The 23,430-nt window shown below is 36.8% G+C and overlaps 1 protein-coding gene across 5 annotated transcripts in view; it reads left to right on the top strand.

The window, feature by feature from the left end:
• Positions 1-231: 231 nt before the first annotated feature.
• Positions 232-23,430, top strand: part of tbc1d5 (TBC1 domain family, member 5) — a 637,433-nt gene continuing 614,234 nt past the window's right edge. For 3 of the 5 annotated variants that reach the window (XM_028818192.2, XM_028818195.2, XM_051935905.1), the window contains exon 1: positions 232-368. The gene's annotated coding sequence lies outside the window, so the exon portion shown is untranslated. Of the gene's footprint in view, positions 369-453; positions 606-23,430 lie in introns of those variants that run through there. The other 2 variants (XM_051935903.1, XM_051935906.1) reach the window with 2 other exon arrangements.

Raw genomic sequence — 23,430 nt, forward strand, 5'->3', positions numbered from 1 at the left:
CCACTTCGAAAAAAGAGTCTTCCGGATTGCGAAAAGACAACACGGGACAATACTGTCTGCAGAAAACAAGAAGCAACAAGCCAGCCGGCTTGGTGACTAATTGAGGGGGCGGGGCGAGCGCGACACTTGACTGTAGACCTGCCAGTCGCGCCGGCAACAGCTCGGCTTTCCTCGGCTTTTTTCGACTTTACTTCCCTCCCCCCCAACCCGCTGCCAGTGTTGAGGGCAGCGTCAGTTCGTGCATCACATGCTCCCCGTCAGACGTCTTCGTTCACGTCCGCATGACCGGGGAGTGTTTACATTTTTTTTCTGAATTGCAGAACTTGGACTGACTGAGAGGAAGAAGAGCGGCACACAAAAAAGCGAAGGTAACACAAGCATGGAGAGATTTAAAGCATAACAGTACACTACATAAGGTGCAGATCTGCACAGCTGATAAGCGCTGCCTTTGACAGGTCAGAGGGTAGAGTCGCTCGCCGAAGCTCGCGGGGCCTGGGTATCAGGCTTTGGGACCTGTCAGTCTTCCCACAGGGCAGGTTTCGATACCCACCCCCCATCCTGTCACAGCGCCACCGGGCAGGTTTGCAGTCTTTGCGGGAACTGGGGTGAGTCGTACTGTGGTCGGATGATGGGGGACCTTGTGAAGTTCACCAGCTTCAGGCATATCCTGACACATTTCATAGAACAGTGTCCGCATTCACTCAGCTTCCTCGGTTATGGCCAGAGTCCGTGTCAAAATACTTGGACGTATGACTGAAAAGCAGCCCGTGTTGTCACTTGCTCTCGGGTGTTTAATTGATTGTCTGATATTTTAGTCCTTGTAGTGTCCTATTGTATAGTTCGAGTCCCATTGTGTTGCAGGATAAAACTGCAGCCCGCAGGAAAGTGAGTGTTTTCAGGAGGGCATATTGTGGCAGGGCACCCTCAGAAGGGATTGTTTCTTCCGTCAGTTTGATATTTAAATTCAGGTTTCAAAATTAGGAGCTGTGTAAAGTAATGGAGAGTAATACAGTGTTAGTTCATTCGTTCAAATGATTTAAGGCTAAGTTAGTTAAAAATACTGCATGCCTTTTTAATAGTTTGTTTGTACTCGTTTACTCCAGTAAAACTTAATTTTTCTTTAGCTTTTCTTTTTACTTTTGTTGGTTTCTTTGTAGTTCATAAAAGAAAATCAACCCTGCAAGATCCTGTCATGGATTTTGCAGTTTGAGCCCTGCCTGTTGCATTCATTGGTTCATTTTTCTCCTTTGACAATACTTTATATCTTTCTTGAGTATGTTATAATACTCGGAATAACTGTGAGGTCTTTGAGGGACTCACTGTTTTTCATTCATTTGGAGATTTTTAAACATAGGGTTCTGGCATTTCAAAGACTACTACTTCCATGTAGGCCTCGTTCTATTCTTGGTTTACTTTTAACTTCTTCATTTGTGGTTTATTTGCCTTGTTAAATAACTGAAAGGTCTCTTCCCCTTCTTCCCCACACATCTTGGCATTCACATTTTTAAAATGCATGATTTGATGTTTTGAAAAGCAAAGAAAAATCCAAGCTACTGTTTTATAATAGAATGGCAACTTGATGCCTTAAAGATATTTATGACAGAAAGTAAGGTAAAAGTTTGAAGTCTGGCTTGTTGCTAGAGGCACAATCTTAGATGATTTGTTGTACATGTATTTTAGCAGTGGCATTCATTTTGCAGCTTTCTGATGACCTTATTAAAATGAACAGCAGGAGTAGCATTGTTTGTACAACACCACCATGTTATAAGCAACTTTCACTTTTAATCTATTAGAAAGGTTCCTTTAAATTAGCAAGCAAGCTAGTTGCATGTATTACCAGCAGGAATGTTAAATTTAAAAATTTGCTGTACATTAAGTGCAGATTTATTGGCATGTAGAAAATTTACAAAATACAAAACTTACAACTTAGAAATTTTAAACAGCTGCACTTCTGGCAACCTCCCCACCTCTTGTAGTCACATAGTTTTATTGTGGTCATTCAGCTAATATGTTTAGAAGTATTGCCATTCATATGCCAATATCTTGTTTTTAGGTTGCAGAATGGAGTACTGGTGTTACTTTCACAGCTCTACACGAGTCTGACCTTTAAATAACTTTGTGAGCTAACTCATGACATGAGAGATATGAGGTGTGTACTGTGTGACTTCATCACTCATCACAACAAAACTCTCCCACTGCCTAAGGATATGCAGACTGAGAGCTAGTTTCAGTAATGTAGTAAGTGTAGTGACTTTAAGGAAAATACCAGCCAAAAATATCAATAAATTACTTACCCTGTGTACTTTGTAGTGGTGGTCGAGAAAAAAAAACCCCTCTTGTTTTCATGCGGTTTATGATATAATAGAAGGCAATGGTGACCAATGCTATACAATGCCTCTTTCCATCATTTGCTGGTCAAGAGTCCTGTCCTCAATTAAAAAAGGAGTCTAGAGGGTTCCTGTTTATGTCTACTCTAATAATCCTGAAAGTAACTATTTAACAATATTTCAGCAAAAAAAGGTATTTGTTTTGCACATTTTAGCAAGCAACTGGATAGCAGATGTGAGTGACATGAGTTTTTTTTTTCTTTTTTCCTTGGATGTTTGCACATCGTTTGTCGTTGGTCACTGTTGACTTCTGTTATGTCATAAACTTTTTTCTCACCATTCTGCATGAAAACATGAGATTAAAAGTTTTTCTTGGTCACCACTGCAAAGTACATGATGTAAGTAACATAAGACACAATTAAACTCTCATAATGATATAGACAGTGGAGATAAACAGACATCTTTAAGATCAGGAAGAAATGTATTGTGTCATTACACACCAGTTTACTTGTATGTGCTATTGGCATCAGTATTTTTTGATGAATTGCAAAGTGTGACAAAACAGCCAGTGTTTCCTGTAGAATTTTAATGTCTAGGTCCGGAGAAGGGGCAATAGAGCTTATTAGTCATCAGAAACGCAAACTCAGAAGACTTAGGTGAGTGCTAGTTTTCCTGTAGGGTTTCTTGTTAGAAAGGGGCATGTGGTTCCAGTTGCAAAATTCAGGATTTAGATTTCACTACAGCATTTAACTGAAGAATGTGTCATGGCTGTTGGAAAAAGTAGCAGGCAGGTGAAGACCATGACTATTTTAGCGCTTTGAGTACTGAGAAAAGCGCTTTATAAATGTAATGAATTATTATTATTATTACCAAATATGTACAGTGTTTGTGGGAAAGCTCTTGATATCTGTATCTATTGTATTGTTTTTTTTCATTTATTTTGTTTTCTATGCACTCTGTTTGTGACTTTTAATTACATTGCACAATGAGGTGGCCCAGGGCCTAGTGAGGTTTCTTATTTGTATTTATTTCAGTAAGTTGTTCAAATTTTATCAAGCATCTAAGAGTCAGTGAAAGAAGTTGCTGTTTTTTTTAATTTTTTAAAATTTTTTGCTCCAGCTCCCTCTGAAGTCTCTGCCGGGACCCATTGCATACAAGCAAACTAATAGCTGGGTACATCTATGCAGTTAAATAAAAAAATTAGTTGTTTGTTTTAATTAATATTTTTAAAATATACATCCATCCATCCATCCATTTTCCAACCCGCTGAATCCGAACACAGGGTCACGGGGGTCTGCCGGAGCCAATCCCAGCCAACACAGGGCACAAGGCAGGAACCAATCCTGGGCAGGGTGCCAACCCACCGCAGGACACACACAAACACACCCACACACCAAGCACACACTAGGGCCAATTTAGAATCGCCAATCCACCTAACCTGCATGTCTTTGGACTGTGGGATAAAACTGGAGCGCCTGGAGGAAACCCACGCAGACACGGGGAGAACATGCAAACTCCACGCAGGGAGGGCCGAGGAAGCGAACCCGGGTCCCCAGGTCTCCCAACTGCGAGGCAGCAGTGCTACCCACTGCGCCACCGTGCCGCCCTAAAATATACATATACAGCATATATGTTACGTCATTTTCTTATATAAACTTAAGAAATTGGAGTAATACTGCTATTTAAAGCTTGTCAGTTTTTGACTACTGCAATCATTCTTTGACAAGTAAAATGTTATATGCTGCTGCCAGGAATAACAAAACATATTTTTGCATTGATTAGGAAATTCGCTCATAAACATACCCCATACTGTGCCATAGAATGCAACATAAAGGCTCAGGCCCTGGAGCTGTATGGTTATTTCCGTCTGTGAGGATTATTTGGGATAATGAAGAAATTAATTTAAAAAAGATATAAGTATGCAGTGTTTTTGTAATGTTCATTAATTTTCTCCCATACGGTGATTGTATAGTTAACTGTTTTGCTGTGAAAGAGTGAAATGTGCTCATTGTATTAATAATTTTAATAACAGCTGTTAAACAATCTTTTAGGAAACTGTTTCTTTGTCACATGCTCACAGCCTGTAGTCAAACTGCCCTTTTCATTAATATGAGTAGGCCTATGTTTTTATTAGTTAGAGATGATTTTTAAAAGAAAATGTTAAACTTGACAAAGGAGTCATGTGGCTTAGCCGTCATGTCTAGATACATATCTTTTGTTTGTATCATTCATTTCTTTTTATCTTTAACTTTTAACGTGTTTTGTTTAAGCAGACTGCCTAAATAAGCAATTTGTAGAACTGAAGGAGTAAAAATTATTTATTAGTTTAATTTTTAACTCATGATTAAATATATTTTAATTTAATCCACACTATGAAGGACTAAAGTGACAAAACAATTGCCATCTCTTTTTTACCAGGTCTTTTCCAGTTTAATTTTGGTAATTTGAATTTAGCTTTAGTTTCAGAATGAACATTCATTCATTCATTCATTCATTCATTCATTCATTCATTCTCTAACTGCACAGCTCGTCACAAAAACGGGGCTTGTTATGAGTACAGAGTGAGTTAATCAAAGATAAAGCATAGCTAGGCACACTTTACACTGCCTCATTCTACCAGTAATCCAAGTAAGGAATGAATACAAAATCAATTGTTGTTGCTCACTCGCATTAAACACAATCGTGAATCATTTTTACTTTTTCCCATCCTTACTTGTTTTTGCTTCTAGAGACCAGAGGATACTACCACTGTGTCTTTTGTGTAAATTGAGGCACTGTGAATCTTATTCTGCAAATGAATGTGCTAAATGTTGCATTGTAACTATCTTTAAGCATTTTCTCATCATAATTTATTTAGCATACACATTTACTCAGATCACCTTATTAAAAATCTGTAAATGAGTTTGAATGTTTATTAGGAACCTACTAAGTTAAAAGTAGTGAACAAAATTTTAAAGTTTCAGGGGTAAATGGGAATGAAAATGATAAAGCATGCTGGATCTAAATTTATTGTTTAACTTATGTCACCAGTTGAGTTTTCGTTATGACTATTATTTAAGGAAGTAGATATTATGTCTGCAGTAAACTAAAATGCAGAATGTTATAAAACTGTGTGTTGGGTGAGGTGACTAAAGGGCTATTGCTGACACTAAAAAGGCTCTTTAAAAAGTGATCTTTTAAAATATCAAAAGGAAAATCAGAAATATGGTGGTCATTTTTCCATTATGTTTAATGTATAAAGGAAACCCACTTTTGCTTGATGCAAGTGATGCTTGACAGTTTAAGCATAAAACTGTGTAATATAGAATTGTTTAATTCCTAGAAGTGTAGTTTTAAGAACAGCTTAGTGCTGGAAGAAAAATGTTGGCAACAATTGTTTTAGTTAATCTCCACCTACTTCCAATACCACAAACAGTTTATGGCAGTCTATGTCTTAGATGGCTGGTGACATGACACTCAACATCAAAAAAAAAAAAAGTCATAATGAAAAAACATTCAGGTTACCTGTATTGCATTTTTGCATGAACTGTAAAGAAAAACTAAGAGAATCAGTTTAGTTTAGTTTAGTCTCATGTGGTATTCCATGACCAAGTGCTTCTGCCCACAACATTGAAGTGGTGTCCGACACTGCAAAATATTAAGTTGGATCCCACAATTCTATATATTGACCGCAGGCTACTTTTTTTTTTTTGTTGTTTGTGTTTTACTGATAATTTTCATTTAGCAATGAGACTATTATTGTTGTGCTGTACTTTAAAGTTTTATTCTGCATTGCTTGTTAACTTATTAGTTTCCCAGTAAACACTCAGATGTCTTTTATATATTTTTTTTAAGCTGCTTTGAATAAAAAGGTCTGCTAAGTAAACAATGATAAACAGGTGGACACAAAATTTGTTACATTTGTAAACCAAGTGCAAACTCTTGGTACCTGTGTTTATGTACAAGAAAGGTGGGTAAGAAACATTGCATCTTCTGGCTTCCAGTAACAAAAAGAATAAAAAAACTGAAAACAAACAAATAAAAAAAGATTAATGATTGCGTTAAATATATTTTGGACCATCACACATGATTTGTGGATGTCTCAGTTTCTTATGAATTGTACAGATAGAAAGAGGCAATGTAGTCAGGTTTGCTTTCTCTTTGGACACATTACTTTGTACTTGCAGAGAACCCTGTTTTTTTAAGTGTTGCATTTGAATGAAAGCAGTTTTCACACGCATCTTTTAAGGAACACTGCAAAGGTCTTGCTTTATGGATGCACCATGAGTAAAAGCGGTAAAATTATTGTTGAAAAACCTAAAAAACAGCACATCTAGTACAGATATAGCTCCCAGAATGTTCCAAGCACATTCATATATATTATAATACAATATTCACTTATTTTTAATAAAACTCAGTTTCAAATTTCTGGCTCATTTGACAATGTCAACATTATTATTAAGCTGTTCTTTGAACATTTGGCAAGTAGCAACTAGTGTTACTGCCCTTCCATTTTTAAGTATTTTTTTAAGGCTGTATACTGAAGCATAACCATGCCTAAGTGGGTGAAATTTGTGTGCCGTGTCTCCCAAAGGTTTTTTTTTTTTCTTTTACATTTATTTTATGATTATTTGCAGTAAGCATGTTTGGATTAGTGGCGTTTCCGGGCACTTGTGTTGTGCAAAAGAAGTAATAAGCTTCCCTCATTAATTTAACTTACTGTATTATTATATTTACTATACAAACGTCTGGCCACACCATATTTAGTGCTGTACATTGTAGTTTGAGTCATGCATTAGATAGATAGATAGATAGATAGATACTTTATTAATCCCAATGGGAAATTCACAAATTCTGTGTGTTCTTTCTATGCCAATGTAGTTTTTCTTTTGTTACCTCAGATGTTTGCTTCTCGGCTTGAGGTGTTGCCATTTCACTTTAGGCAGCTCGTAGCCAATATGTTTTCTTGAGCAACTACTTTGCTTTATTAAATCTATATTCTTGTGTTTTGTCAGAGTATCACAATGATCTGATGCCAATTAAGATATACCAGGCAGTAGCATCCCATTATTTGTTTGATTTTTTTTGTGACAGATGCATGAAAGATGCATATACTTCCATGTTTTGCTAGTCATTAACAAAAGATGGAGAGATATTATTAGTGAGGTACATTAATGTGTACTTGACTTGGAACACATACAGGAAAATTACGGTATGACTCCACCAGAATTTTCATGCCATAGATGTCACTGGTTTGGATTCATATTTATGTTGCAGGACAGTGGTTGAGAGACGTTCTGTTAAAATTTATTCAGTGACATGTGATTTTTGTTAGCCTTTGGTCTTTAAGTCTATAATGGTCTTAAGCTACATGAAAATGCTATCAATAGGAAATTATTAGAGACAGAAATGTGAGTACATTTGTGTGGATTAATATAATTTAGTGTTATATATTAATGTATTATTTGCTTTAAGTATTATATTTTATATACAGTATAAACTTATTACCTTTAAAATATTACATTTTGTATTGTGGTGGACCGGCTGTCTCTTCATATTGGGTCCTTCTAACAAAATAAGCTTTGAACTGCCCATGGCCCTGAGGTGGATGGAGCAGGAGAGTTCGGGAATGCTATTTTTAAATTTATTTTGTGCACGATTGTGAGTCTTGTGAACAACAATGTGATGGAGGTAAACGGTGATGCCTCATTAATCCAACATCCTGTGTTTGAATCTCTCAGTTGGTCATTGTTTGTAGGGTGTTAGCAGATTCTCCCAGTGTGTGCCTGGGGTTTCCTTTGAGTACTTGGGTTTCCTCTACCACATTCCCATGGATGTGCATATTACATTAAATGGCTACTCTATACTGGCCTTTTATGAGTCCAGTTATATGTATGAATGAGCCCTGTGGTGGACTGGTGGCCTGTGGGATAGTCTCCTTGCAGCCCTCAATTTGAATAGTGAGTTTCAGAAAATTATTATTATATAATTATTCCTGTTTGGTAAAGCCTTAGGGATTCTCGGATTGCCTGAAATATAGGAAGTAAGTAGCAGGTTATACTGTACATCAAACCCCAGTGGCCTAATCATGGTAATGTACTGAATATTATGGTTCATTTAAACGAGATGTTTTAACCAAGAGGAAGGCAGAACAAGAAGTATAGTTGAAGGTGTATTTACATGGCATTACTGAAAATATATTATATTATAATATATTGAAAATATATTATCAGAAGCAAGTTGCTTTAACTTTAAAGTATTCTATGTGTTGCCTGTTCATGGAACCTTCCACTTGCTTTGTGATATAGTATTACTTTTTAAAGGATGGAGTTTTTGTAATTGGTATTTTATAGATCAGAATATAAATTCTACACTAGGTTTTGTTAGTCATGGTTCTGGAGCACCTCTGTGGCTTATACTTTTGGATTAAATAATATTTTGATTGAAGTACTTGGATGGTTTGTTGTATTGCTTCTTCACTTTGCTATAAAGCCAGAAGTACAGTGAAGTGTATGATGTATCAATTTTATCATATTTTTTAGTGCACACTTGTTAATTTACTTTTCTTTTTTAATTATCTTTTGTTAAGACACCACTTCTGGATTATTAGTGTTAATACATAACAGATTACAGAGAGGAGTATATTTGTCCGTCTTAAATCAAATAAGTGTTATTCAGAAAGATAGGAAGGCTAAAATATAGTTTGGAAATAAATTATATTCAGTGTGCAACAACACTTTAAAAAGTAAATCCTATACATATACGTATGTGGGCAAGCAATATTGCTAAGCTAAATCAGTTCAATGTAGGATTCTTCATGTGTTTAACAGAAGTTGAAGTTTCCTTAGTACCAGGACTGAGAAATAGTATTCAGCTATTTCTAAAATCTGATTAGAGTGACCCTGAATTGTGAGCACCATGCACACTTCAGATTGGCAACAGAAAGGGCATACCAATGCCAACTGGTGTAATGTCTTGTCAGTCAGAGTACACCTGGGAGGGTGGTATTTTAGCTTTCAAATTTGTATGTGTCTATACAGTATGTAACAAAATATTTTATCATTTTCTTCTAAACCAAACCACAAATGTGTGACTTTTGTAGGCTGCACAACGTTAGCTGAAATTTATTATATCAATATTCATTTTCTACTCTGTATATTTTTCATATAGACTTTTCTTTTTTAAATTTAAGATGAAATGAAAAGGAACCTGTCTTGCCAATTTTCAGTTTCGAAGAAAGTAATTCAAAAGTGTTGTTTGGGTCTAATATTCATGTTTCTTTTTTAACTCTTGAATAAAAATTAGTTTCAGGGATGTTGTCATTTTAGTACTGTTGTATGTTTTTTTTGATGTTCAGAGACCACTCCTAAATATAAATAAATGCTTACATTGTTGCAGTACTGCTTTTCAGGAAGTATTTTCAGATTTTATTATTTGCACCATAAATCAAAACCAGATTTTCACTTTCTGCTGTGAATCATTCAGTCAAACTGGAATTGACTAATCTTTTATAGAGCAATGAAAGACAACTCAATGAAGCAGATTTGTACAATTTTGTCTAATAGAGCTGGCAACCCATACCAAAGAAAATATATATGCACACACATACAGTGGTGTGAAAAACTATTTGCCCCCTTCCTGATTTCTAATTCTTTTGCATGTTTGTCACACAAAATGTTTCTGATCATCAAACACATTTAACCATTAGTCAAATATAACACAAGTAAACACAAAATGCAGTTTGTAAATGGTGGTTTTTATTATTTAGGGAGAAAAAAAAATCCAAACCTACATGGCCCTGTGTGAAAAAGTAATTGCCCCCTGAACCTAATAACTGATTGGGCCACCCTTAGCAGCAATAACTGCAATCAAGCGTTTGCTATAACTTGCAATGAGTCTTTTACGGCGCTCTGGAGGAATTTTGGCCCACTCATCTTTGCAAAATTGTTGTAATTCAGCTTTATTTGAGGGTTTTCTAGCATGAACCGCCTTTTTAAGGTCATGCCATAGCATCTCAATTGGATTCAGGTCAGGACTTTGACTAGGCCACTCCAAAGTCTTCATTTTGTTTTTCTTCAGCCATTCAGAGGTGGATTTGCTGGTGTGTTTTGGGTCATTGTCCTGTTGCAGCACCCAAGATCGCTTCAGCTTGAGTTGACGAACAGATGGCCGGACATTCTCCTTCAGGATTTTTTGGTAGACAGTAGAATTCATGGTTCCATCTATCACAGCAAGCCTTCCAGGTCCTGAAGCAGCAAAACAACCCCAGACCATCACACTACCACCACCATATTTTACTGTTGGTATGATGTTCTTTTTCTGAAATGCTGTGTTCCTTTTACGCCAGATGTAATGGGACATTTGCCTTCCAAAAAGTTCAACTTTTGACTCATCAGTCCACAAGGTATTTTCCCCAAAAGTCTTGGCAATCATTGAGATGTTTCTTAGCAAAATTGAGACGAGCCCTAATGTTCTTTTTGCTTAACAGTGGTTTGCGTCTTGGAAATCTGCCATGCAGGCCATTTTTGCCCAGTCTCTTTCTTATGGTGGAGTCGTGAACACTGACCTTAATTGAGGCAAGTGAGGCCTGCAGTTCTTTAGACGTTGTCCTGGGGTCTTTTGTGACCTCTCGGATGAGTCGTCTCTGCGCTCTTGGGGTAATTTTGGTCGGCCGGCCACTCCTGGGAAGGTTCACCACTGTTCCATGTTTTTGCCATTTGTGGATAATGGCTCTCACTGTGGTTCGCTGGAGTCCCAAAGCTTTAGAAATGGCTTTATAACCTTTACCAGACTGATAGATCTCAATTACTTCTGTTCTCATTTGTTCCTGAATTTCTTTGGATCTTGGCATGATGTCTAGCTTTTGAGGTGCTTTTGGTCTACTTCTCTGTGTCAGGCAGCTCCTATTTAAGTGATTTCTTGATTGAAACAGGTGTGGCAGTAATCAGGCCTGGGGGTGGCTACGGAAATTGAACTCAGGTGTGATACACCACAGTTAGGTTATTTTTTAACAAGGGGGCAATTACTTTTTCACACAGGGCCATGTAGGTTTGGATTTTTTTTCTCCCTAAATAATAAACACCATCATTTAAAAACTGCATTTTGTGTTTACTTGTGTTATATTTGACTAATGGTTAAATGTGTTTGATGATCAGAAACATTTTGTGTGACAAACATGCAAAAGAATAAGAAATCAGGAAGGGGGCAAATAATTTTTCACACCACTGTATATCTACTCTCTCTCTCTCTCTCTCTCTCTCTCTCTTTCTCTCTCTCTCATATATATATATATATATATATATATATATATATATATATTCACGGCATTCGTAGTCTGTGTCACAATCTGATTATATGGGTGGTTACCTACCAGGTAATTACCCCGATCTACATGCTGTCAAATAAACGAACCACACGCCGTGGCGCAACGTTAGGGGCATCGCCTCTGGCGTTAACGTCCGAGGTTCGATTCCCGAGAGGGAGTGCAGTGGAGTGTGTACACCTGATGAGCCCAGAATGAGGGCGAAACACGTGTCGTGTACTCTTTGCATTTATTTGACAGTAAACTATTTCAACCATATATATATATATATATATATATATATATATATATATATATATATATATATATATATATAATATATATAAAATCCTAAGCCTAAAAGTGCAACGATTTTGTGACTTTTTTGTCACGCTTTAAATTGGGCTTATTTTAAAACCTACATATATGTTTGGTATCATTCTTTTCAGAATGAATCAAATTGTAATGTGATGCTGTTAGGTTTTCAGATTCTTATTCCATTTTTAAATTATAAAATAAAATATCAAGAACTCGTGTTCTGTGAAATGAGACTTTGTGCTAGCAGATTTAATCACACCTGAGGCCGGAAATAAATGACAAAGAGTAGATAGATGACAGCTGCTGTACAGGCTTTTAAATGTTTGAAGTGCCGCGTGAGAAGCCAGCAGCTGATCGAGCAAAGAGAAGGTAAAACAAAAAACTGCATTTGTTTCCCATTGTATCACCGTTTAAGAGGGGATTTCGGAGGGTGACCGCATCTCCATGGGGTGCGTTTAGCCCCCCTCTTCACAACACGAGTGGCAGAGATGCAAAGTGGCTGGCGTGTAGCGCAGGCAAGGGGTGTTGGCGAGCAAAGCGAGCAGGGGGTAAGCCCCCAAGTAAATACGTATTTATCACATTTTTTTATTAAATGAAGATCGAAATCTCAATAAGTTTAAAAAAATTTTTAATAGACCAAAATAGTTTTTTTTGTATTACAGACGTGTTTGTACATTTTAGTGTATCTAAAAATTCTCAGTAGATACCATTTGGTTTATTACCTGTAATGAGAAGTGGAGCAAAATGACAACTTTTGTTGGCTATGTGCAAGCTGAGGTCCCTTCTTCAGACAAGGTGTAAACAACAACAAGGACTGTAACATTTCTTTGGAATTTGATAGACATGTTTATTTGGTCTGCTTCATAGAGTATACGCCAATTTTTGGATTGCTTCAATGTAAAGATATTAATTGTGATTTGAGTTAAATTGTAAATTCATTTATGAAGTTATTTATTTCATAAGGATGACATGCTGTCATTTGCACTAGATATTTTATTACATTTTTAAATGTAATTTATATTTATGAAGTGATTTTTTGAGTTTTTAGGAATGCATCACATATAAACAACAATAAAACATGAAACAGTGACCAGAAGCAATAAATGGTAGAAAATCAATTAAAACAGAAATAAAATGTGTCTTCTTATTTAGGAGAAAATCACAGTATAGCTAAAATGGTATGTAACTGTACATAGCCAGGAGGTGAAAGCAAAATAAAAGATTTGTGGATCTACAGTTTCCCTTAACCCCTTCAGTAGTGTTATTACTACCAATACACTATACAGATATGCATCAAAATAGTCATGATACACACTGTAAAGTCACTGGCATCTTGCGCCACACTAAAACATAGAACTTGTTCGATAAATCAACTAAAGCTAAACAAGGTCAATAATAATCAAACTTACTCCAATGAAAATTTTTCATTAGGTTCTTCCAGGTTCATTATTTTCTTAATATTTACTTTTACTTATCAGAAAGTGGCAAAAGTGAATTGTGAATGGAAGCTAGAAACTAAACAGCAACCAAAAAAGTTGTATTGCAGGAAAAAGTAATGCCTTAGCTTTACACATCTATTTATTTCAATGATAGTGGTAGCAGGCCTCACTCGGCATACATTATTGGACATTTCTTATCTACATATTCACTTTCAGTTGCCATGAGCCCGATTGGAGCTGTGAACTGTGTGTTTCCTCTGCACGTGTGTCCAGTTACACCTCTTTTTTTATATACATTATGGCCCAGTCTGTTATGACTTACCTGTGTATTCTGGCTTATATACAGTGGGCAAAGCTCATTGTTACTTTTGTAGTTGGACATATCCATATTACTAACCGAGAATGCTAAACCGGATGGACGCAGGGACATCCGGCAATGGGCCGTGGCCGCAAAAGACGTACTGCGCAGGCGCCCCACAAATCCCCAACCCCCCTACCCCCCCCCCCCCCCCCGCAAGCAACGGGAACCGGATGGAATGCAACGTAAAATAAAAAATGAGGCGTCGCGCACAGAAAAAAGGAGTCAGACCACAGAAAAAAGGAGCACGAAACCCATTGCACACAAAACGGGACGCACACAAAGAGGAGGATTCAACAAGCCCCTAGCACACAAAAAAAAAGAAGCCGCGAGCACCACACAAAGCCCATTGGACACGAAACGGGACAGACTACGGACATAGCACACGAAACGTACACAAAAACGACGATTCACACCCACGACCACAGTAACATAAATAACAAATGACACACAAAGCCCCATTTCTAAATGAACCGTCCGTATTAAACATACGTCATCTCAACACGTTCACAATATGCAGCATAGGTAGATCTCATTACAATGAGGCACTATTAACCGTTCAACCGCAGAAAAGGCTCCATATTAACAGTGAGTGCGATCCTCCTTATTACTTATCCATATTTCTCACGCTCAAGAACAAACAAGTCATGAATTCACGATCACGGGTACAAAATGATACCGCTCGGATAACGGGACCAAACACAATTCACACTATGCAGCATAGGTGGATCTCATTACAATGTGGCACTATTAACCGTTCAAGCGCAGAAAAGGCTGTATATTTAACAGTGAGTGCGATCCTCCTTATTACTTATCCATATTTCTAGAAGAAAAAATGTCTCGGCTACAAAAACGCAAAGCTCAACTAACACAGTTACTGAAATGAACCCAAATGGACAGACACACTGAACGTAGACGCATGCAGGGCACGTCTCACAGTGCTGCATCGAAACAGGCACGGCTTCAAAACGAAACACCTCCCGTCTCAGACATACAGAAATGGCAGCGAGGGGACAAAATAAATAAACGCAGACATCTACACCGCGCATCTCAAATGCCAGAAAACAAGCAGGCAAGGCTCCAAAAAGAGAAAGCTCAACTGACCGACATACAAAAACGGGCAAGGCTCAATACAAACAATGCACGCCGTAAACTACAACGGGCTTCTCACACAGCACAGGCAAATCGATTACAGCTCCAAAACAACACGTCCCAAATACTGGACATACAACGACGCGCCTCTCAAACGGCACAAGCAAAACATACACGTCACGGACATCAACGACAGACACCTGCTAGACGCTTGCGTTAGCTGACAACGCGTTCAATAATGAGTCTGCTATTCAGGAAAATTCATTAGGATTAATGAATGTCATTTGCAATCATTGTCATTCACTTAACTTCCCTGAAGAAACAACTAGCAATACAAGTAATGAATTTACACGTTGTTCTCAAATGGGTCAAATTAGACTGCCTCCTTTACATTCATATCCTGAATATCCACAGAACCTTCATAGGGTTACCACTTTTAATACAAAAAAATAAGGGACGCATACTGCAGCGGGGGCCACATCCCAGTGCCAACACTTTGCAGACTCTACTTAAAAGACCCGCCCTCCTCACTGGACAGTTAAAAAGACCAATCAAACTAACGATGACATCAAGTATTACCCAATCAAAAGTAGGAAAGGAGGCATCTTCATAAAATGCGTGTGGGATGATTTGCATGAGATGCTGCTTTAAAAAAAATGATAAAAAAAATACGGGACAAAACCCGTCCCGTATTGATTCAAAACGGGACGCGCAATTTCATTCTCAAATACGGGACGATTCCGTATTTTACAGGACTGGTGGCAGCCCTGCCCATTACTAAACGAACCGTCCGTATTAAACATACGTCATCTGAACACATTCAAATTAGGCAGCATAGGTCGATCTCATTATACTGATCCACTATTAACCGTTTAACCACAGAAAAGGCTCCATATTAACAGTGAGTGCGATCCTCCTTATTACTTACCCATATATCTAACGCTGAAGAACAAACAAGTAATGAATTCACGATCACAGGTACAAAACGATATGGCTCAAGTGACGGGACCAAACACACAAACCCGCATGAAAAAAAAACAATACACGTCAGCGCATACAACGCGCTTCTGAAACCCCGGAAGAAAAAATGTCTCGGCTCCAAAAACGCAAAGCTCAACTAACACATTAACAGAAACAAGCGCAGATGGACAGACACAATGAACGTACACGCATACAGCACGCGTCTCAAACTGCTGCATCGAAACAGGCAAGGGTTCAAAACGAAACACCTCGAGTCTCAGAGATACAAAAACGGCAGCGAAGGGACAAAATAAATAAACGCAATTCATGACAATTCATTGGGATTAATGAATGTCATTTGCAATCATTATCATTCACTTAACTTCCCTGAAGAAACAACTAGCAATACAAGTAATGAATTTACACGTTATTGTCAAAAGGGTCAAATTTGACTGCCTCCTTTACATTCATATCCTGCATATCTACAGAAGCTTCTAACTGACCAAGTACCTGAAAGTGAAAACTTTATGAACTGCATTAGATCCTACAATAGTTCATTTGCTTTTGCATCTAATGCCATCCAGTCACTTACTCAACACCATTGATAAACTTCTACAAACGTTGATAAATAATAATATTCCCTTTGCAGCAAAGGTACTTTTATTAGGGGGAGATTTTACACAGTGCTTAGCTATTGTTCCACATTCCATGCGCTCGGCTATTCTGCAGTCCACCTTAAAATACGCAGACAATTGGCATTGCTTTCAAAAGAGTTACGGAGATATTTGGAACAGCAATCTCATTACACCAAATAACCCTTTTAACACAACAAACTATATTATGTCCAAAAAATATTAATGTTGATCACATTAGTAACCAGGTCATTTCATTACTTCCTGGAGTTGCACAGCTCTTTCTAAGCTCTGACAAAGTTGACTCTGATGACGACAATAACCATCTTAATTTCCCCTTAGAATATTTGAACACTATTAACCCAGCCGGATTACCACAACACAATCTTAGCCTTAAAAACGGAACAATAATCATGCTATTAAGAAACCTTAACACTACACAGTGTTTATGCAATGCTACACGTTTAGTCGTCAACACCATGCCACACAATGTTATTGACGCAAAACTTCTTACAACATCACATGCTAACAATACTGTTCTAATTCCTAGAATTAACCTTACAAGTTCTGACCTGGAATTACCTTTTACACTTAAACGGCGACAGTTCCCCATTAAACCTGCCTTGGCCATGACCATCAACAAATCACAAGGACAAACAATACACAAAGTTAGCATCTACCTCTCTGAGCCCGTTTTTGGACATGCACAACTTTATTTGCTTCCTATATGCGTCATCTACACCTTCACACTATGCTATATCTCATTCATACATCACGCTCTTTGTAATTTCACAACACCAGGGGTTGGCGAGCGAAGCGAGCAGGGGGCGGAGTCCCCTAGTAATTGTTATAAGTTAGAATTTCTTTATGTAAATGCCTTTAAAATAATTACCATTTCAACAAAGACGTATAGTCAGACTTAAGACCCTCTGTCAAGTTAAGCTTGTAACATTAGCTCTCAGAAAGCTAGCTACTTCTAATTATGCCATATGGGTGGAATGGTAGGCAGGTGGAGGGGTGAAAAAACAGAATATGTACAAAAGGTGAATGTTGACAAGTATATCCAACCTTCTTGCGTTATTGGTTGATGCTCTTTAAAAACTTGGTTAAAACTTTTTGCATATGCACTAGTTTATTTAACATGTCTGCAGGCTTAAGACTTGATTAATTTATTTGGTATGTTTTAAGGCTTTTGTTTCAGTAGTGTTTTATTGACAACAAATGAAAATCACTTGGAAAGTCATTTTTTTGCATAATTACTAAATGTGTCACTTAACACAGCAAGTGTCTCGGGGCAAATGACAGCATGGCATAATTGTGAAAGTATACCTTCAAAATGCCTGCCATTTCCTTTAATGACACATGTTCCATTGAATAAGGTATATAATCTATATCTATACTAATTAATAAAAGGCAAAGCCCTGACTGACTGACTGACTGACTGACTGACTCACTCATCACTAATTGTCCAACTTCCCGTGTAGGTGGAAGGATGAAATTTGACAGGCTCATTCCTTACAGCTTACTTACAAAAGTTAGGCAGGTTTCATTTCGAAATTCTACGCGTAATGGTCATAACTGGAACCTGTTTTTTGTCCATATACTCTAATGGAGGAGGCGGAGTCACGTATCGCGTCATCACGTATTACGCCTCCTACGTAATCACGTGAAGTGAAGACAAGGAAGAGATTTACAGCACGAGTCAAACGCGGGAACGAAGGTAAATGACGTTAATTGTTGAGTGTCTTTTAATACTGTGTAATTGTTGAGTGTCTTTTAATACTGTGTAAGCATACATATTAACAGATGTGCAATTAAACGTGTGCATTTACGGGGTGATTTCTAAGGCTTACAGCTCGAAGTGATCACTCGAGTGAAGGCAGCTTCACAGAAAAACTGATCCTTAACAAACTGTTATTGGTATATTTTACCTCAATTTTAAAAGGTTTTCTTTTATTCTTAATAAAAATTGAAAAGCAGAACTTCGCCGGTGCCAAGCGCGGGGATTTCAGCGACTGACACATACAGATATATTCATGAGTGCAGGTACTATGGAAACAGAGCACCGTGTAAACCTAAAGTTTAAATTAAGTTCATAGACCTACAAAAGGTTGCCATTGATTTCAGGCAAGATTGCTTTTCTCCTGTACAACTATACGTTGCATTCTCAAGAGTGTGCTTGCACGGCTTCGTCATATTACAACCGGAGTGCTGAACTGACAAACTGGTATACAAACAGAACAATCGTAAAAACAGGATTAAATAAAAAGGCTGCTTCCGTTGGCGAAGCAACAAAAAAGGAAGACCTTATATGACGTTCGTTTGTAAAACAGCGGAGAGGCTGTGTGAAGTCAGCTACACAAAAAAACAGATCCTTAACAAATTGTTAGTGGTATATTTTACCTCAATTTAAAAAGGTTTTCTTTTCTTCTTAATAAAAATTTAAAAGCAGTACTTCGCCGGTGCCAAGCGCAGGGATTTCAGCGACTGACACATACAGATATATTCATGAGTGCAGGTACTATGGAAACAGAGCACCGTGTAAACCTAAAGTTTAAATTAAGTTCATAGACCTACAAAAGGTTGCCATTGATTTGAGGCATGATTGCTTTTCTCCTGTCCAACTATATGTTGCATTCTTAACAGTAAGCTTGCACGGCTTGGTCATATTCCAACCGGAGTGCTGAACTGACAATAGATAGACAGAGAGAGAAAGAGAGAGAGATAGATAGATAGACATAGATAGATAGAGATATATATCTATATAGATAGAGATATATATATATATATATATATAGATAGATAGATAGATAGATATAGATATATGTGTATGTATATAGATATGTATATATGTGTGAGATATAGATAGATAGAGATATAGATAGATAGAGATATATAGATATATATATATATATATATATATATAGATATATATAGATATATATATATATATAGATATATATATATATATATATATAGATATATATATAGATATAGATAGATAGATAGAGATATATATATAGATAGATATGTGTATGTATGTAGATATGTAAATATGTATATATATATGTCTGTATGTATGTGTATATATATATATATATATATATGTATATATATGTGTGTGTGTATATGTATGTGTATATATATGTTGATATCTATACTAATAAAAGGCAAAGCCCTCACTGACTGACTGACTCACTCATCACTAATTCTCCAACTTCCCGTGTAGGTAGAAGGCTGAAATTTTGGCAGGCTCATTCCTTACAGCTTACTTACAAAAGTTAGGCAGGTTTCATTTCGAAATTCTACGCGTAATGGTCATAACTGGAACCTGTTTGACTGACTCACTCATCACTAATTCTCCAACTTCCCGTGTAGGTAGAAGGCTGAAATTTGGCAGGCTCATTCCTTACAGCTTACTTACAAAGGTTAGGCAGGTTTTATTTCGAAATTCTACGCATAATGGTCATAACTGGAACCTGTTTTTTGTCCATATACTCTAATGGAGGAGGCGGAGTCACGTATTGCGTCATCACGTATTACGCCTCCTACGTAATCACGTGAACTGAAAACGAGGAAGAGATTTACAGCACAAGTCAAACGCGGGAACGAAGGTAAATGACGTTAATTGTTGACTGTCTTTTAATACTGTGTAATTGTTGAGTGTCTTTTAATACTGTGTAAGCATACATATTAACACATGTGCAATTAAACGTGTGCATTTACGGGGTGATTTCTCAGGCTTAAAACCTCGCCTTTTATTAAAAAGGTAAATGCAAACTCTTTTCATTCTGAAGGGCACAAACCACGTTAGATTTCAGCCGTTAAACGCGCAAAGATGTCAGTACACCAGATAAATAAGCGCAACATATTATCAGTTGTATTGTATGCTTACAATACATATAGAAATGTGTTAATCATTAACTAATATTATGGGATGGTGTTTTTCGACTCGCGCCTTGATTTAAATGATTGCATGTCTTGGTGGGTTTGCGTAGCTTATTGTCAATATCTTTACACCTGTTTTTAAGACTTATTGACTGAAACGGGCTTTCAAAAAAAAAGTTAGGGCTTTGCTACAGGATACACCCTCCACAAGTTAAGCAAGTAAAAATAAAAGTGTATATTTCTGTTTTATTTAAACCTTTTAAGTTTGTATGCATAGCTCCATTTGGCTGTTTTAGTTTTTTTTTTTTCTTTCTTCAGTAATATTAAATCTCCTTAAAGAAAAAGAACATATGCATTTTACTTTTTTTGTATCTCTTTAGTAATATTTTAGTGTAAAAGGATAACCAGTATTTAAACCTTTTATGTTACTTTATAAAGTTATTTTACACAATGTTGAAAAATTAATAAGAAAGCTACATATTTTGGCAGCTGCTGCTTTAATTTTCAATGAAATGAAAAAAGCTCTCCAAGAGAAAACCTCAATGAAGAAGAAACAGTTTGCACTATCTAAAAAGGAGAAACCCTCATTTATAAAGGTTTGCTGCAGATGACTTGACTGAAAATAAATTAATACTTCCTATGTGTATAATACATATTTATCTATTTTACTTATGCCTTTATTCCAGCAACTTGCAACATCTGAGGTACAATTTGTTACATTACTTTTGTTTTGTGCAGCACAGGCAGGTGAAGTGACTTCCTCAGGGTCACACAGTGGTGTCAGTACCAGGATTTGAACTGACAAGCTCCGGGTTTGCTGAAATATTACTGAAGAGAGAAAAAAAACGAAAACGGGCAAATAGGGCTATGCATACAAATGTCCATCCATCCATTATCCAACCCGCTATATCCTAAATACAGGAGCCAATAAGTAGATATGTATATATACAGTATATATATATATATATATATATATATATATATATATATATATGTATGTATATATATATATATATATATATATATATATATATATATGTATATGTATATATATATATATATATATATATATATGTATATATATGTATATATATATATATATATATGTATATACAGTATATATATATATATATATATATATATATGTATATACAGTATATATATATATATATATATATATATGTATATACAGTATATATATATATATATATATATATATATATATATATACAGTATATATGTATATATATATATATATATATATATACAGTATATATGTATATATATATATATATATATATATATATATATATATATAATCTATATATACTAGCAAAATACCCGCGCTTCGCAGCGGAGAAGTAGTGTGTTAAAGAGGTTATGAAAAAGAAAAGGAAACATTTTAAAAATAATGTAACATGATTGTCAATGTAATTGTGTTGTCATTGTTATGAGTGTTGCTATACACACACACACACACACACACACACACACACACACACACACACACAAACATATATATACATATATACATATACACATATCTACATATATATACATATACATATACACATCCACATATATATATTTATATATATCAACATATATATATATATATATACACACATACATACACACATATGTACATATACACATACAGTAGAGTCCCGCTAATCCGAACTAATTGGGACCGAACCCCGTTCGGATTAGTGAAAATTTGGATTAGGCGGAGTTTTGTCATATAATGCCATATATTGACTTTATGAGGCGTATTAAGCATCTGATGTGTCAAGAATTAAAGGTAAGAAATTACGTATTCTAGTACACTGCAGTTTAAACTGCACTGTAGTGTGACTGTGATCGGAGGTAAAATCGATATGACGGGCGGTACGTGAGTAGTAGCGGAAGGGCAGTGACCTAGACCCCCCGCCTAGACGTACGCATTCCTCTTGATTTCTGTTCCCAAACTATGAGTCACTGAGTCAGTGTGCCACCTGCTACTGCTGAGTGATGTGTTTTGTGCAATGTTATTGTTCGTGTGCGCGCACTTGCCCTGTGTTTTGTGAGTCCTTGTGAGTGGTGTGTAGTGTGGTTTCTTTACATTCTGTGCTTGTCCCTGCTGTTAATCATCATGGCAAGCAAACGTAAACATAACTCGTGTACATTAAAAGAAAAACTGGAAGTGTTGAAAAGACTTCACAAAGGTGAAAGTGCCACTCAGTTATCGAAAGAATTTGGTGTTGGGAAAGCAACAATTTCCGATTGAAAAAAGAACAGAGGTAAAATTGAGCAGTTTTGCACTACCACAAGTGAAAAAACGATTGAAAAACGCAGGAAGACGACAGTGTCTTCTTACGAAAAATTGGACGAAGCACTTTTCTTATGGTTTACACAAGAAAGACAGAAAGGAATCCCTATCACTGGCCCTCTATTTCAAGAAAAGGCGCTTCAATTGAACAAGCTCATGGACAGTGACGTATCATCTACGGCAAGTTGTGATTTCTTAGACCGATGGAAGAAAAGACACGGAATCAGGCAGCTTACAATAACTGGGGAGAAATTGTCAGCGGACAACGAAGCAGCTGTTGAATACCTTGAGTTCAAATGCATCATTTCTTCCTACTCGCCCCAGCAAGTTTACAACGCAGATGAGACAGGACTTAACTTTAAAGCATTGCCTACCAAAAGTCTTGCATCACAAGAGGAACGATCTGCACCAGGGTTTAAAATGGATAAACAGCGCCTAACTGTGCTGGCCTGCAGCAATGCTTCTGCCACAAATAAGCTTCCACTGATGGTTATCGGCAAATCGGCAAAACCACGCTGTTTTAAGAACATGAACATGAACTCTCTCCCTGTTTTTTTACAGAAATCAAAAGAAAGCTTGGATGGATCGTGCCTTGTTCCAAGAATGGTTTGACAAGCAATTTGTGCCAAAAGTAAAGGCGTTTAACAAAGAAAATGGATTGCCTCCTTGTGCTTTGTTACTTATAGACAATGCTCCGTCACATCCAGAAGAAATGCAACTTGCTTGCGATGATATCAAGGCTATTTTTCTCCCACCAAATGTGGGAGGAGGAAGGGGACGCGCCGACTGATGTTGTTCCACACACTGTCGCAGCCAATGCCCTTGATC

This window comes from Erpetoichthys calabaricus, chromosome 13 (assembly GCF_900747795.2).
Source record: "Erpetoichthys calabaricus chromosome 13, fErpCal1.3, whole genome shotgun sequence".
Taxonomy (NCBI): Eukaryota; Metazoa; Chordata; class Cladistia; order Polypteriformes; family Polypteridae; genus Erpetoichthys; species Erpetoichthys calabaricus.